At 47.9% G+C, this 16,642-nt stretch overlaps 1 protein-coding gene across 3 annotated transcripts in view; it reads left to right on the top strand.

Moving 5' to 3' along the window:
* Tlk (Tousled-like kinase) overlaps positions 1-16,642 on the top strand; it is a 124,284-nt gene that overhangs the window by 2,280 nt on the left and 105,362 nt on the right. For all 3 annotated transcript variants that reach the window (XM_077699120.1, XM_077699122.1, XM_077699121.1), the window contains exon 2: positions 4,052-4,131. The gene's annotated coding sequence lies outside the window, so the exon portion shown is untranslated. The remainder of the gene's footprint in view (positions 1-4,051; positions 4,132-16,642) is intronic.

Here is a 16,642-nt window from a genome sequence, read left to right as displayed (position 1 = left end):
TTGTTTACAAGCCAACAGGCCTAGCTGTAGGGTGTTGTGGTGCACCATAATACCCTGTTCCCTTCCTTAGTTGGGATCAGCATTTAACAGGCATCGTCCTGGCTCCCCAGGATGTTAAAAGAGCTACGCATTTTACAGGAGTCATCCGAGAAAGTGGGCGTGGACTAAGCAGCTCCTATCAGAGTTCACTTAGCTCATTGTGATTTGGTCTCTCTCTTCGCATTGACTTCCACACCAGTCTTTCCTTGACAAGCTGCTATGTTTGGCTGGAAAGAACAGGTTCTTTTTTTGAGTTTGTGTACTGTATTTCCTGGTCAATAGCTTGCACCATTGTATGAGTGCAGTCAATTAGCTCAGATAACTTGGCAAATTTCATGTCAGTCGTGCCTTTTTAGAGCCGGTGTGAAGAAATCTGAGTGGTATATCTGTGCATGTGTTAGCATCGACAAATAGGCTAGAGTTTTCCACATGCTCGATTACAGTGAACTGCGGCCATATAACTTTGCAAAAATTTGAGTGAAAAAACAACCGTTAAGATGAAAGAAATGAATAAACCCAGATAAGGTGTTTTGAAAATTTAATAACATTTGTTCTCAAAACCTTCCAAACTGGTCACCTCAGTATTAGCCATCCAAAATAATGGGTTTTAAGTTGTTTTCAATCAGCACTTGTAACATTCTGATGGGACATTTGAGAAGGTGTTTGAGAAGGCCATTGATTTTACACTGAAATTCTTGAGTACTTGAGAATCGCAACCGTAAGTGATGTGCAGTTAGCGTCTTATTTCACAGCCAGCTCCTTGGCCACTGGTGTCGGAAAATCAACCTTGGTGGGCGGCTGTTGGAAAGACAGGATAAAAATGGGCTCACATTTGCAGCTCGTCATGTGTTTGAAGATAGATGAGACATTACTGTACAGTTTTTTTTCCTACTCAAATGTATTCAGTACCCATTTTATTTTTTGAGATTTTGGAATTTCATTCTTTAAACCACCTGTGGCCACGCTAACCCAATTCTGCCAGCATGGACATTGGGGGAGGGAAAAATATGTGTGGACTACGTGAAAAGCATAGTTATACTCGTCAGCTTAAAATACATTAAAAATGGGGAGGGTTGTTAGACGCCGTTTATTGCGCTGTTTTGCAAAGTCCATTATGAAACAACTGGCCTCAATTGAGGCGTTGAATCTTTACAATTTGTTTAAACTGGAATACATCCCAGCATGAATAAATGGGATCGTATGCTTTAAACTGCTTATGGCAGTGTACTGCATTGAGCTTTGTGTCTGTTGCTTTCACTGTAGCCTCGACGACAAATGTCGGTAAATGTCATACAGAGACACTCTTTGTTGTACCGGCTAGTGCCCAGCCCAGCTGTGCGTCTCCGCGTTTCTTTCAATTTCCTGAAATGGGCAGCAGGCAGTGTGCTTGAGGCCATACGTTTTACCATTACATCATGTCAGGGTGTGGGGGGCTTTTTATGCAATGTCCAAGTGATAGACAAACTAATGGCATTGTTTTGCTAGCTGGCATGGAAAAGGCTTGACGTGTAAAGCTGCCCAAAGCATATTTTGTTTGTGTTTAGCGGAATTGATTTGTGCGTTCTTTTTCTTAATTGCATACAAAATAAATAAAACGAAGGTGTACGTTCTAACGTTTGTTTTTGATGATGGTGCTTAGGGACTACTCTAGATCAGCTGCCTAAAACTGCCCATATGGTTATTTTTTTACATGTTTTGTATTGGCAGTATTTGCATTCATTATTCTTAAGTATAATGTTCTCTTTAAGCATTACTCACCCCAGAGGCAGTATTGTATTCCTTCATTTGTGTAGCACTGCGTAGAGTACAAAACTTTCCTAGCAGCATTCGTTCCAGAGCCAGTGCTGTGTTCTTTTTTTGTCTATATGTCTTAAATATAGCACTGCGCAGTGTAAAAACTTGAAGTCCTAGTAAGTTTTTGTATGTATTTGTTGTCAACAAGGTTGTTTTTGCTGTATGCTATTCCTCAAAATTCCATGAGCCCAGTAGGATGTGATCAGTTGTTCTTAAGGCATGCAGTCAACAGGCCACACAGTTTTTAGGTGACCGCTGAACTTGTGGCCAAGCTGGTGACATTTTTCTGCCTGCGAGGTGGAAAGAGCACAGAATTGAAAAGGGAAGCTGTGGTAGGCTTTTGAGTTCACAGAAGTGATACGAAATACAGGCGGCTGCAAACAGCAATACCTCAAACTATGTGTTTTTGTGATCAAAGTTACAACTGGCTTCAAGTGCTCAGGCACAGCAGTAGACTGAACCATAGGTGTACGAAAAGGAGCCAAAAGATTATGCTTAACAGAAAGGTTCAAATCATGCTAAGTTGTGTAGTAGTAATGGTGGTGGTAAAGAACTTGCACAGAATTGGGTGTGGTTCCTTAGTCCTGAAGACCAGTAGTTGCTGGGCGTCAGCACTGTTCATGTGGTTCACCCACACTGTGCACTACCCTTTGTACTGAAGACGTGTGGCCTCTCGCCTGGTTCCCGAAACAACTGGTGCAGTGCAGATGTATTTTTTTTTGTCAGCTGACCTACTCTGCACATGTGGCAGTTTTGTTCTGTGCCAATGACTTCAGTTGTCAGTTTGGGAATCTCTGGAAACATATGGTGTTCGCATTTCGCATGCATCGCTCTGGGGCAGGTTGTTCCTGGCCTACCCATGCGTCCCGCATAGTCGAAGATTGAAGAAATAGAGCATTTCTTTTTCTTTTTAATGTGGTTTGGTAAAGACATGTACCACAGCTTGCTTTGCAGCTTACTGTAGTTGCTGATTAACAAGGAATGACATTTTTTAATTGTCAGATGTATTATAATGGTACTTGGTGCCATTTTTTGACGGACATGTCTGAAAAATTCAGGATCCTATCATCACTTCTGTTCCTCACACTCAGAGGCGAGAAAAAAACAAGCCCTTAGCACTGTCATGCCATGATGGCAATGGCAGAGTATGCCACGCTTCTTGCTTGCTCAGGCTATGTCTGATTGGTTGCTATGGCATGACCCCACTGGATCTGTAGCATGGAAACATAAAACATGAATATAAAACATGAATATAGTTTTGTCCAAGCGGATTGCAAATGAGAATAGATACTTCATCATCACAAGTGTGGAACAATGTGTTATTCGGAAGACCCTGCCGCCATTGTTGTTGTTGAAGCAGCCTACCCACCACTAGCTAAGGTGTTGTGTTACTGAGCCAAAGGATGGGGGGTTTGTTCTTGTCTGCTGCTGCTGTTCTTTGAATGGGGGCAAAAAAGATTCCCAGATGGCCGAAATTGTCTCTAGCCTTCCACTATGGCGTGCTTCATACAATTGCCGAAGTATTGTTTTAGTAGACAAAACCTGAATAATGTTTTGAGGGAGACGAAAATGAAACAACCAGGTGGAGGTACATTGCATGAAACGCTTTGAGTTTTGAGGCAATGATGACCGAGTTTGAAAACATGTTTGTGAAAAACTGCTTTAGCCTCTCGAAGTGGGCAGCAGAGTGTGTTTGGGGCTTCCTTGTGGTGGGGTCAGTTCACGAATTTCCTAACTTCCTAACAAGCACAGAAGTTGCTTAAATGTGTGTGGCTTGCGTTCAGATTCTTCTCAGAGATCACAAAGCTTCTTGACTCAGAGGATAAGCTAATGAAACATAGTGCAAAATCATATTTTTGTTGCCTGTATTTTGTCTATTATATAATTGCATTTATTATTAGTATTATTATTATGTTATACGTATATATATATTGTCCTGCTGTATCTTGTCACGTTTGCCGATGTTGTTCTTACACCGGCCTACACTTTGCACAATGATGCAGGTGTTCATGCAGATGGAAAATGTTTCACTTGTAACAGTGACATTTGCGACGAAAGCAATTTTCCGCCATGTGCAACGGGATACCTTTGACTTTTGCCAGTATTGACTGAAGAAGGAAATGCTGGAGGTTTGGTTCATGTTAAAGTCTGAAGGTTCGGTGGTTGTCACTTGCTTGGGGCAAGCGTAGTTGGGACTGATGTTTTCCTTTCTCCGTAGGGTGCGGCAACCATGCTTCCACATTGGAGGAAAGCCCCATCCTGGCAGACGTGACAGGGCACAGCCGTCTCTTCATAAAGGTAGGAGACACCGTCATGTTGCTTTTCCTCTTCCACAGCCAATACCCCCACCGTGGAGAAAGAACAGGCAAATGAACAGAAGCATCTCCTTGATGGGCGTTCGGCTGGACTCCGTGGCCGGCTGTCTCGCGCCAAGCCCTAGCTGGTGCCAGCATCGGACCGGGACAAGCTAGTTGATGGAGGAGACATTTGATGAAAGCAACAGGTTGAAGGACTGGCTCTTCAGGCGTGGCGTAGAAGCTTGTTCAGTACTGTATGGCAGCTTTCCTTCGTGTGGTATGCTGTTGCAGTTCCACTGAGGCGCGCTTAACTACGACCAAGGAGGAATCAGATATGGTGCCCGGCGTCCTTCTCGTTGCTTGTTTGCAGTACTCACACTGACTCTAGCAGCTACTTTGGGCATACCAGCAGATATTACATGTTTGAAGGAAGCGGAAGGGCATTGCAGCACCTTTTTTTTCCCCCTTTTTTTTCCATATTTATGGTATCACAGGCACTGCTATATTCATGTATGTAGTGACGAAAATGGTAAAAATCACATCTAGATTCAGGAAGCAGCATTTTTAGTGAGGAATTTTGCATGGCACGGGGGAGCAGTGCATGTGCAGAGTTCTTACTGTATTGGTGACCACAGCACAACCCTTGCATGCTGTGTAGTGAACCAGTGGTGGGTGAGGGCTTGTATAATTGCTTATGTAGCCATATCTATTTTTTTTTATTATACCTTCAGGGGAAAAGGGCTTTACAGAGGGGAGTTGGTAAGACACAAATGACAAGAATGAGCAATAACTAGAGGAAATGGGGAGTACAAAGCATTTGCTAATTATACAATGCTAGCTGTGAACTGCGAGGTAAAAACACACATAACTGGAGTAAGCAGCATTTAGAGGCATGTTAATTACAAACCGTCCTTAGTATAAAATGTAAGCTAAGGCATTTCGGTACACTACCAGCGAGGTATTTTCAAGCTGATGTGGAGTGAGCAAGGTAGTTTCAATCTGATGTGGAAACGGTGGCTGAGAGAAGGTGTTGGTTCGGGCGTCGGGTACCGTGACTTTATTTGCGTGGTAAGGAAATGTAAGAAGGCACTCAAAGGAATTTGCTGCATAGTTCACGATGATGCAATATTTTATGAACAACCTTGATGACAAGATGCCGGGGACGTTCGGTTAATGGCTCAATTTAAGATGTGTCACACTACTTGTGGGGTTATAATTAATTGTAGCAGGCTACGTTATTCTGAACTAATTTGAGTGAGTGTGTGTTTTGGCTTGAGCCCCAGATTGATGCCGCGTACTCAAGCTTCAGTCGAACCAGCATTTTGTAAATTTTTGTCATGAGGGTACTCTCAAAAACACACTGAAGTCTGTGTGGTTGACATTATGATGACATATTCCGTGCGACTTTCCAGGTTAAAGCCATTTTACAATACTGGCACTGTTGTCAGCTTTGAGTTGCTGGGCTTTTTTTTTTTTTTTCATGATGGTATGATGGTGATGCTTTGTTTTCCTTTTTTAATGCAGTTCTTTAAATGTATTGGCTCCTATGAGGCAATCTGTTCTAGATTGTGCAGTGAGAAAATTCAGGAAAAAGGATAGAAGTGGAGGGAGGGTGAGGAAGTGCAGGAGTACGGAGGGATGGGGGCTTTCTGTCCTATGCCGCTGTTGTTTTCTTGTGGTATCCTCCTGCAAGTGAATGCGTTTCTGGGTGGGAAAAAGACGCTGACGGCTACCTCTACGCGGTGGCCTATCTCCAGCTTACCCCGCACAGCTGCTTCGAACCCCTGGGGCAGTGCCACTCCATATAGAGGGTTGGTAGAGCACGGGGGAAAGAGCATTTCAAGGTTTGGAGGAAACCGATCTCCGGGGGTGCGTGCGCTGCCAGCCGAGATCGTGGATCGATCGTTTCTGCCCGGATATTTGGCTGCACGTGCTTACAGGGCGAAAGAACAGAAACGCGGAACGGAACAAGCACGGGGCTCCGGAGGATCCCGTATGCACGATGTTCGGGTTACCTTCCCCGTATGGGAACCAGATGCGGGAAATGTGCTTGATCTGATGTATGGTACCATCAACACTGTGGCCTCAGTTTCAAGCGGATCATGGTTACTGGGCGCTCGGAAGCGTAGGTAGAGGGTGGCTTCTCGAGTAGTGGGGTGCCTGTCGCTTTGTAAACATACGAAAAGTTTTTGGATTGCCCGCAGAGCATGCAGTGGGGGCGGAATGGTATGCGATTGCTGGGAGCCACTCGAGGTTGGAGGGGGATCGTGCGTGACTGCAGCGAGCAGCGCAGCGTAGTGGGTCGGCAGAAGGGCCGCTTTCTTGATCGATAAAAGCTCGACAGGGCGCAAGGCCTGCTGTGTGGCCCGACCCAATGAGTGACCCCGCCCTGCCGCCTTGTGCGCTGCCTCTTCTCCCCCCCACCTTGACTCCTCCTCCTCCTCCGTCCACGCGTCCCACAACAAGATGGCGAAGTGTGCGGCGCTGTGCGCGCCCGTCTGCGCTGTCGTCGAGGCCTCTTCGACACGAGGCGAGAGAGGAGGATTGCGCGGCAAATAAGCACGGGGAGCCGGTTGTTAGCCCAGTGCATCTTCCATTTTGTTTGCTCAATGCAATACGTGTAACCGTTTCACCACTGTGATGCCTGAAGAAAGGGAAGTTGTAAGTGCTGCTGAAAAAATTAAAAGGACTATAAGGAATCGGAGATTCTTATGGCTTTGAAACATTTGTGAAGAGAACTAAATTTCTGAAGTATCCCTCGCAGACTAAACTCAGTCTAGACCTCAAATGGGGGGGGGGGCGTGATCTCTTGTTTCCCCTACTTATCGAAAAAAAAATTTTTTTTCCCTGCACGACAGCAGATTCAGGGGACTCCACGGCAGGGGTTTATGCAGAATTTCGATTTTGGGGGGGTGTCGGAGGGATGTTTGGGGGGTGTTGTATAAATCCCTAGGCAGGGTGCTTGTGGTTGTGGAATCTTTTTGGGAGGGTATCAAGTCCTTCGGGGGGGGGGGGGGGGGGGGGTGTATAAATCCCTGCTCCACGGTGTTCACCTTCCTGACTTAGTGGACTCCGACGTCTTGATGAGAGCACCGCCTCCCTACTAAAGGGGAAAAAGCATGATAGAGGAAGCGTTGTTTGCAGAGTTGCGTGAAATCACGAAATAGTCGTTTTCGGTGTTGGAAATACAGAAAAGTGGGAGGGAAGGTTGGGTTCCTAATTTGCCTGGGTGAATCTTTGGACATGCTTTGTTTTTTTAGCGTGGAGGGAAGAGAGGAAATCATTCTTTCCCACTATTAGAAATTACAGCTTTGCGCGTGCCCGCGCTGCACTCCCGTTCGGCGACCTTGTGTATATTACACGTGCGCACAGCCCACTAGACAGACGTACACTTCAGCTCCAGGGCCACTTTCGACGCTTGCGATTGGCTCTGCATTGCACGCCGTGCCCGCTTTCCAAGAAACGAACAGAAATGTGTTCGATATCGTGCATCGAAACCTCTGGCTGTTAGGCAATTTCTAATGCTTCATCCATTCCTTGCCATTTTTCGTACCTCAAGTGTTGGCTCTTCTGGCATTTTTCCTCTTCGTTTCACGTGATTACTGCGCACGTACCAAGCGGGAACGACATAGACGGTAAACGTGTTTCGGCCAGCACGTGAAGTATCGTCTTACGCCGAGCTAATTGGCTGCTAACTTTCATCCGGGCTTCCCACTTTGTGCAAGACGGCCGGCCTTGCGCAATGAATCCGCGTACGGTATTTCTCCCACTTCTCAAACCAAGCGAGCGAAGTAAACGCAGCCAATGCCGGGTGGCTATCGGCGCGGCCATGCGTTGATGGCGACCGAAAAGAGAATTCCTCCTCCCCCATCTCGTCCCCCGGATTGTGCGACAGCCGACCGCGGCCTCACCTCACCGTCGTCGCTCGGTCCACTTTGGGCCCCCACCCCCGTGGCCGGTGGTTTCGCGGGGCCGCCGCCACCTCGACCGACTCCCCCCGGCGCCCGGTTTTTTGGGTGCGTCTCTGCTTTGCGCGCCCCGCGGGCCTGCTTCCACCCTTATTTGGAACGGCGTTTCGCGATTGTGTTGTTTGCTCATTTATCCGGTCCCGCCCACGTCACGTGGTCCGCCCGGCTGCGTCGGGGAGGCCGCCCTGTGCAAAACTTGGCTGCCAGCTGGCTGCGGTGGAGAAGCGGCTGCAAATTGTTGGCCAACTCCAGCATCGTTCACGATTGACTTTTTTTGTTGTTGTTTTCCGTGGCCGTAGACAAAGCGTATCTGCAGGGGTACTCACCTGATCACACTCCTACGGGACTTTCCCCTTCATGACCCGCGGGTTTATAAAGCATCGTGTACCGATGCGAGAAGGTTTACCAGTAAATAGACATGTTCCTAATGGCCTAGTTTGGTTCTTTCAGAAATATATCGCTTCGTTGTTGGAATAAAAAAATAAACAAGAGAAACATTTTTAACCTTGTTTTCACTAAATGGCGCGAGCTGTCTAGCAAGTGAGAGTTTTCTGTATTTATTTCAGTACAGAACTCACATATTTCTAAAGTAAGCAAACTAGACCATTGTGAACGTTTGTATGCATTTGTCGACCTAATCGTGCAGGATGGTTTCTGAGCCCGTGGGTCACGAAGTAGTAAGTTCCATATGAATATTAACAGGTTAAATGTTAAATCTCTTTTTTCTGTCTATCCTCCTAAACTCAGTCTTGATTGAGGTGCCCAAGCCCGAGAGGCAGTTATCGGCTGAGTCGACTTCTCCTTTCTTTTCCAATACAGAATCTCTCTCTCTCTCGCGCGCGCGCGATGCAAACAAACAAAAGAAAAGCATGCGTATTTCGGCTTAAATGCACGAGCGTTCCTATGGCACTTTTTTTTTTTCCTTTATCTCCTCGTTCGCACTTAGCTTTGAAAGTGGAAACTCTAATCGCGCGGTTTTCCAGCGCGAAATGACGGTAGAGAGGAAGCAAACAGCGCAAGCGCTGGTATCGCGTTCCTTCTGTCTCTGTCCCGTCCTTTCGTGTAGTAAAAACTTGGACCATAGTAGCTGCCCACCTGCAGCCCCGATCAAATCGCTGCCCAGTAAAGCTCACTTAACTCACTCATTCAAACATGATGGCGTAAACATTTCGGCGCGCACACTAGCCATCGCTTTGTACTGACCGCGGTATCAACAGCAGATTTTACATGCAAGTTTCAGTTGATGTCTGCAGAAGTGAGGCGACCAACTAACTGCACGTGTGATGTGCGGAATGGCCGCTTTTGCGGACTACCGTCGTTTGGTGCTAGTTTACATACCATTTTGTGTCAGTTCGGAGTCTACAAATTAGGTGTTACGTACTGGTTTTCAGCAGGTACGCGGCCAAGTGTGGCCGCTCAACAGCTTCGCGAATTAGATGTTACCACGCATCGAGACGGACCATTTCTCGGCGCCCATATGCCCGAGCAAGCTCGCAGGTAGGTTGTTATTTGTCGGGACCGTCCACTCGCCTCGTTGTAGCGACTCCGTAAATACGTGTCAGCTACGGCTATGTTATCCGCAGAATAACTCGCACGCGAGCTTGATCGATGCCTTTCCTGGCTGCCAGTCCTGCGAAGTTCATCCTCTGGCCTTCTTGCCTTTCCTTTCCTATGCGAATTGCGCTTGTCCTCCCGACCGCTTCGCCTGCTCGGGGGAGTGGCGCCGCCTGGGCACAGGTTTCACAACCCCAGCCCGAAGCGAGCCGTTTCCATTCCGTCTCGCGTCACGCCTGCGGTCTTTGTCCAGTTGTTGTGTGCTTTTTCCAGCGCCGGTTTATCCGTATTCACGCTGCGAGGCCGCGTCGCTGTTGCCGCCTGTTCGGCTCCTACCAGAATTCAGCCATTTTGTGCGTATGGGACAGGACAACGGGGTACGTGCGCGCAAAATGGTGCCGGGTTACCTGGCTTCGTCAAGCGGCTTCAGAGAGGGTCGGGAATGGGTAAAAGGAGGAGGAAAGGTTGCCCGCTCGCAGGTGCCGCTCACTTAGGAAAACAATGTACCTGAGCTTGTTTTGCGGAGGCCCTTTGAGTTTGAATCCGGCTGGTGGGCACCGTCGTCTGAATAACATTTATCTGCGCATCCATGAAGGAACCACGTGCGTGTATTTAAAAAAAAAGGCTTAAGAGTATTACCGCCTCGTTATGAAAGTGCGGATTTTGTAAACTTCGTTGCGACCAATGCAGCATGGTATGGTGTTGGTGCAATTTTTGTGCTAACTGAGTAATGGTTGACTCAAACGGGTTCTCTGACTAAGATCATTTTGGTACGGGCTAAGAAGTTTACAGGAAAAAGAAATCGGCTTTATGTCGTACAAAACCGAAGTTGAAATGTTACGAACTCCATTTTAAGAATTTCTTAATATTACGGGCAGAATTGAACATACTACCTGATTCAACGAATTGAGCTTCTTTGTAGTAAACGGAAAGGGAATTGCGAAATGGGCGGTTGAGTGAACTAGTTGCGTTTCGCCGAGGAGTGGGAACCCTCAAAGGAAAACCGCCAGCACTTGGAAATCGACGGAGAAAAGGCGTATGCAGACCGTGTGTGCGTATGCAGACCGTGTGCGAAACAAACTGACTGACTCATTCGCCACGAAGTACTTTACTATATTTGTGTTCAGTCGAGGTGGCCAGGCGTATCAGTATGTTCTAAATTCCCAATTTTCCCCAGCTTCTGGCATTATCCGTAGATTTTGAAGTTGGTTTGCAACTGTAATTTAGTGCAACCTTATTCACGTAACCTCTATCGTCAATTTTCCCGGACTCCGGGTCTAGACAAGGAAAAAGCCAATTAACCCCCGCCTTGGGCTCAAAATATTGTAATCTTTTTTATTCACCCATGGCGCGGTTAGAAAACAGTAGCAGCACTGGTAATGGGGACTTGTTTTTTCATATTTCTAATTGCAAATTTTGGGAGCACTTAGAAGAGCGTTTGGGCGCTCTCAGCAAAAGTCTTCACGTAATGCAACTACTGAAAATAAAAAAAAGACGCATCATTTATTGTCCTAATTTCTATATCGTGCGGCAATTTCCCGTGGTGTGTGTAAATACACTTCTATTATTATAATTACCATGTGGCATGCGATTGCAGCGTCAGTTCTCTCTCTAGTATATTTTGGTAACATTATAAGCCGCCGGTTAAGCGCACGACCGCTTGCTCGGATTGCGCAAATCCGGCCGCTCTCAGCACGCTGCGTGACTCCGCGAGGAACTGCGAGGAGCAGAGGAGGAGGAGGAGCGGAGCGGGAAAGAAAAAAAAAGGAGAAGGTCGAACGTCGGCGCCTACCGGAAGCGCGCGCCCCTCTGAAAGAGTTGAGCGGGCGCCGCGGTGGTGGTTCCCCAGGAGGCGGAGCCCCTAGCGGTGTTGCCCCGGAGTCCGTCCACGACGCGAGCGGGCGTCAAAGCCTGAAGGAGGAGGGTGGTGACTGAAGAGGGAAGAGTATCGAGGCGGCGGAGTACGCGCGCGGAGCACGCCGCCGCCGCGGCTGACGACGCGGACGCGGACGGCGGCGGTGTGCGTCATCGCCACGCCGCCGGGGGAGAGCGAGGGAAAGCGCGTGCGCGCGTTGGGGAACACGTGCGGCCGTCAGACCTTCACCCAGTTCGAATTTGGCGCCGCGGAAGTGCACCGTGAGGGAACGACCGCGGCAGTCCCGCTCCCGCGCGGTCGTCGCCGAGACTTGGAAGCCCATGTGGGGGAGAGAACGCGTTGCGCCGGCCTCCTCTCGAGGGGAGAGGGTGGCTCGGGGCGGTTTCTTTTGTTTGTTTATTGTCTGTTTGGCTGGATGATTTTTATGTGTTGCCTTGTCTCTGCTCGCCTCCGCTTCGCCGCACTATATATATTTACCAGCTTGTAATCGTGCGTCTCGCGCTCTCATCTCTCCGTCTCTCTCCATCCGCAGGCGCTCCTCTCTTTTTTTTTTTTTTTCGTGGCTCTTGTTTCGCTCTCTCTGCTGTTTCGTCTGCACTGGCGGCGGCGGCGCTCAGCTGTTGGAGATTCACTTTCGCGGCCGCTGCCCGCGTCGATCTGGGCGACGGCATTGGTGAGGAGGAGCGCACCGCCTGCTCGCGAAGGGGAAAGGTAGCTGTTTTTGTTTGCGTCCTGCCGCTTCGCTCCTCTTCGCTCGCTCCTGTCGGTTTCGTTCTTTTTGTCATTTTTTTCTCCCTCTCTCATCGTTCTCGCTCTTTTGTGTTCTGGTTAAGCCTCCTCTCCGCGCTCTCTTGCCGCGGGCGCTATGACAGAACGTACGAGGGAGGCCGCCGTGTCTCCGTTGCGTGCCTTCACCTCCGCTCCTGTACGCCCCTCTTTTTCTCGGCCCTTTTTCCTCCGCTCGCTCCGCGCTCTTGACGTCTGCGTTCCGCACCGTTCGTCTTTTGCAGCTTTGCCGTGCGACCGCTACGTTTTGCCGCCTTGTGTCACAGTAATTCCCGGACGCTGCTTGCGTGACAGAAACCCTTTCAGCAGCTATTGATATTTATGCTCGACTCACGAACTAGCCGGATTCTCCAATAAAAAGGCACACCGTAAGTATCGAAACTAGCGAAGCCGCATAATAAAATTTTCGCGGCGAACATGGCGGTTGATTTCTTTATTTCTGCGCAACGCAAATGTCTGGAAAAAGGTTTGGCAACTCGAGGGGATTCTTTGAAAGTTGACATTTGGCATTTAACTCCCGGAAGCTACATTTGGGAACTGGTGGCTCTTATTCCATATTTTGGCTAAAAATGGTCAAATTGGTCTGTTTGCAAAGCCGCACTCCCGCGTCTGTCTCCCGCATTTTATCGACAGTGGGAGGACAGTGTGCGTTGAAAAATGTAACAGCAGGCCTTTGTTAAGCCATTTAATCGTTACAGTAGTGTGCATGTCTGCACGACACCGTTACTTCTTTATCGACGACGAAAGCCACCACCGCAGCTTACTTGAATCGGCTGTCCATGCCGGCTTTGCAGGTGCATTTAGCCTATTGATGTTCATCGATGCGCCAAACAGCATGCAGACAATAATGCGGCATGTAAAATTTGATTTGTGAATTGCAACGGTTACAAAAAGAAATGAATTTTCACTTCGAGCTTCATATTGTAGCTTGGCGTATTGAGCGTCGTCGTTTGCTCATACTGAATATGCGCGTAGGCTGCCTTTGGAACTTGCGCAAATCGTACGCGAAATATGATTCGTAAAGTCTGACCCTTTTGCCAACATTTTGTAATCTGAAAAACCCTTTGCGAATAGTTAGGCTTTGCCAGCCGCACCGCAGAACAAGAGGCAGGGCTCCGCCGGCCGCTGCGCATTCTACTGACGAGCGTTTCGCCACAGGCGGCGCTGTTCGTCGAAGCAACGGTGGTGCCTTAAACTGGCATCCGGTCCCGATATGCAGGTGAACTGTTGCCAATTTAGCGGGTTTCCTGCTAAATGTACTGAATTTCAATTTACCTTAGCGGGAAAACCGCGAGCCTAGCGGCTAGAGGATTATTAAACGCTCAGTTGCTTATTTCAGTGTTTTAGTGGATTTAGCGGATTTGAGCAAACAAAAATAAATATTTTCGGATAGTGCAGTTTCGCATGTGCTACTTTAGGGAAAGCGTCGCCGTCCCCGAACCGAGCTCTGTCGCCTCCGTTATGTGAAGTAGCGTGGTGGTGAGCGGCCGAAAGCAAACTTAACTGGTTTACTGCATGGCGAGAGATGAGCCGAAATAATACAGGAACGATACTTTGTCGGGCAAGTGTACAGCAAGGCTGGAAGACAGGGACAGCATATTTGCTGTTGCAAAACGAAACGAATGCGAACTACCCGCCGAGAAAGCGGGTTTTATGCACAATAGCCGTTACGGCTGCGCGGCTTTCGCAGTGCTTCTGTGCACACAGCCCGAATATACTACAGACACACACGGGCTCCTTCCGAGTTCGTGGGAGCCGGAAGTACATGAAGAACCGTTGGCTTCGCGTTTGGCGGCTGCCGAGGTTGAGTCACCGACAGCGAGGCGCCCACGCGCCGGCTGATGATGATGATAATTGCTAGTGGCATCCCCTCTGTAGCGGGGTAATGTGTCATCTTACGAAAAAAACTAATATATCTATATACTACTCGTTTAATACTAGCGCTGCTCTTTGGGCAGGCACAAAATACCTTTTTTCTGTTACAGGTGGAGGTGGAGGAGGGGGACGCTGGTACAAATGCGCAGCGGTATCAAGCGATGAACTTTTTTGTAATCACACACACAAATCTCGCGTTCACTTTCCTTTTGTTTTTCTACTTCAACGAACATTCCCCGCAAACTTTCGTTTACTCTTTCGGAGGCTATAGTCAATGCTGGACTGTTTGTTTCCGCTTTCCCACGTTATTTGTCCGTCACACTTGTTTTCTGTGTTTACTGTTACGGCGTTCCGCAGATCGTACGGCGGACGCATTTTTGGAAGTATGCAGGGTAGGCTGTTGAACAAGCGATGAAAGGTGTCGTTGGAAGAGTGTGGTATGTGATAAGGCCCTCTGATTTCAGTTTCTGCTTTATTCTGCAGGTTCCCTCTGCCATATTACGATATTTCGAAGAAGGATTAGTCGCGGACGCATATTATATTCTAAGCCCGTCTCCGCGCTGCTCGCAGATATATGTAGCAGATGAATGTTTGCGGGCGCTCACCTCACGACAAGACGACTCTGTCGTGTGCTGATCCCCGAGTATAATTATGCATTGTCCATCGTACTTTTGTTGAATGTTCCCGAAATTAACGCAGACTGGCTTGTAAATGGTGGTGATCAATATCTGAGGTATAATTTGGCAAACGTTAACTGGCGTGCTGTCAGGTATGAGTGCTCCGCTGATTGCGCACAAAACCGATTTAAATCGTAGTGTATAGCCGTAGCATGAACGTCTGTGAGGACCCGGTGGTTACGGAGACACTGCTAGTAAATTCAGGTCAGTGTAACTACAATCGGCTGCATCATATGCCGGTTCAGCGAGGCTGGCCTGTGACACACCTGGCGCTTATACAGACCGAATATACCACACTAAGATCGCGTCAGAAACATTTATACTCTTGTAAACACACCCCATTTGCGAACAGAGTGACTAATAAACATGGATTTCAAACGCCCGCGAACGGTAAACTCAGTCGTGAACGTGCCTCAAAAGCAGCGGCGGCACTGGAGAGCGGGACGCGGACTCCCGCGCCTGCTTTCGAAACGGGCCGCTAGGGCGATTTCAGTGGCGCCCCTACAGGCCGCGCTCGAGGCGTATAGCTGCTTCCTGCTTTTCCTTATACTCTTGAGTTGCTCCTCGTGAGTTCTTAAGTAGTTATCCCCTTCGTTTAGCCGCACTCCCAAATATTTATATTCCTTGACTGTGGGTAATCCGACATACATGCTGGATTGACACTGCGTCAGTGCTAGTGTCATTGAAAACCATCATTCCCAATTTTTCTGTGCTAAAATTTAACCCGGTCGGTGGCTTCCTGACCGCTCAATTTTATGAGCCGTTGCATATCGGTCTGGTTATCAGTAAACGAACAATGTCGTCTGCGGATAACATTCCCGGAATACGCTGTTGTACCACTTCGCCTTGCAACATATGCGTCAGGTTGACCCTAATTGACTTTTTTTTCTGGTTTCTTTTCTAACCCTGCGATGTAAAGCATAAACAGTATTGGGCTCAAAGGGCGTCCTTGTTTCAGTTCCCGATGGGAGTTGACCTGCTGTGTCCATTTTCGCCCTTCCAACGTGAGCTGCACTCTATTAATAATCTTTATAGATCGCCACAAGGAACTGTATTACTCGTCATCTAATCCCTGGAGTTTCAGCATTCTCCACAGCAGCTCTCTGTTTACGTTGTCGTATGCCCCTTTAATGTCCAAGAACGTAATCCATAATGGTCAATTCTGCGCTTTTGAAATTTTAATGCGCTGTGTTATCACGAACAAATTATGATCGAAGCACCTGTCTTGTCTAAATCCATTCTGCAGTTCCCCAAGGATTTTATTTTCTTCCATCCATGCTTGAATTTCTGATTTGATCGCCTGCATTACGAACCTATACACTACTGTCGTTACTGTGAGTTGTCTGTATGAATCAGTACTAGGTTTGTTGCCTCTGCTTTTATATATTAAATTCATCCAACTTTCTAGCTAATCCTTCGGCATTTGTTTGGTTTGTGTCACATTATCAATTGCCCTCATAAGCGATGCCTTACTTTTAGGTCCAAGCAGGCTTATCAGCGGCATTGGTATTCCGTCCGGGCCCACTGCTGTTTGGGGGGAAACCTTTTGCTCTGCTTTTTTCCAATCAAGGTTGCTCAAACTTACTTCCCTTTCCGCAGTCTTTTGGCGCTGATGTTATCGGTGCAGGCTTCCCAACCTCAGTTTCCCTAAACTTCTCACTAATCACTCGATGAATATGCGCCAACGCGTGCTCTCCTTCTAAATGCTTCCCCTCCCCGTCAATCAAGAATTTTTGGTGGATATCGTTTCTTGAGCTTAGTAATTTCACATGGTTC

Source organism: Haemaphysalis longicornis, unplaced genomic scaffold, assembly GCF_048455015.1.
Source record: "Haemaphysalis longicornis isolate Haplotype H1 unplaced genomic scaffold, Haemaphysalis longicornis Haplotype H1 scaffold_2, whole genome shotgun sequence".
Classification (NCBI taxonomy): Eukaryota; Metazoa; Arthropoda; class Arachnida; order Ixodida; family Ixodidae; genus Haemaphysalis; species Haemaphysalis longicornis.
The sequence above is the reverse complement of the archived record's forward strand: the minus strand, read 5'-3'. Positions and strand labels throughout refer to the sequence as shown.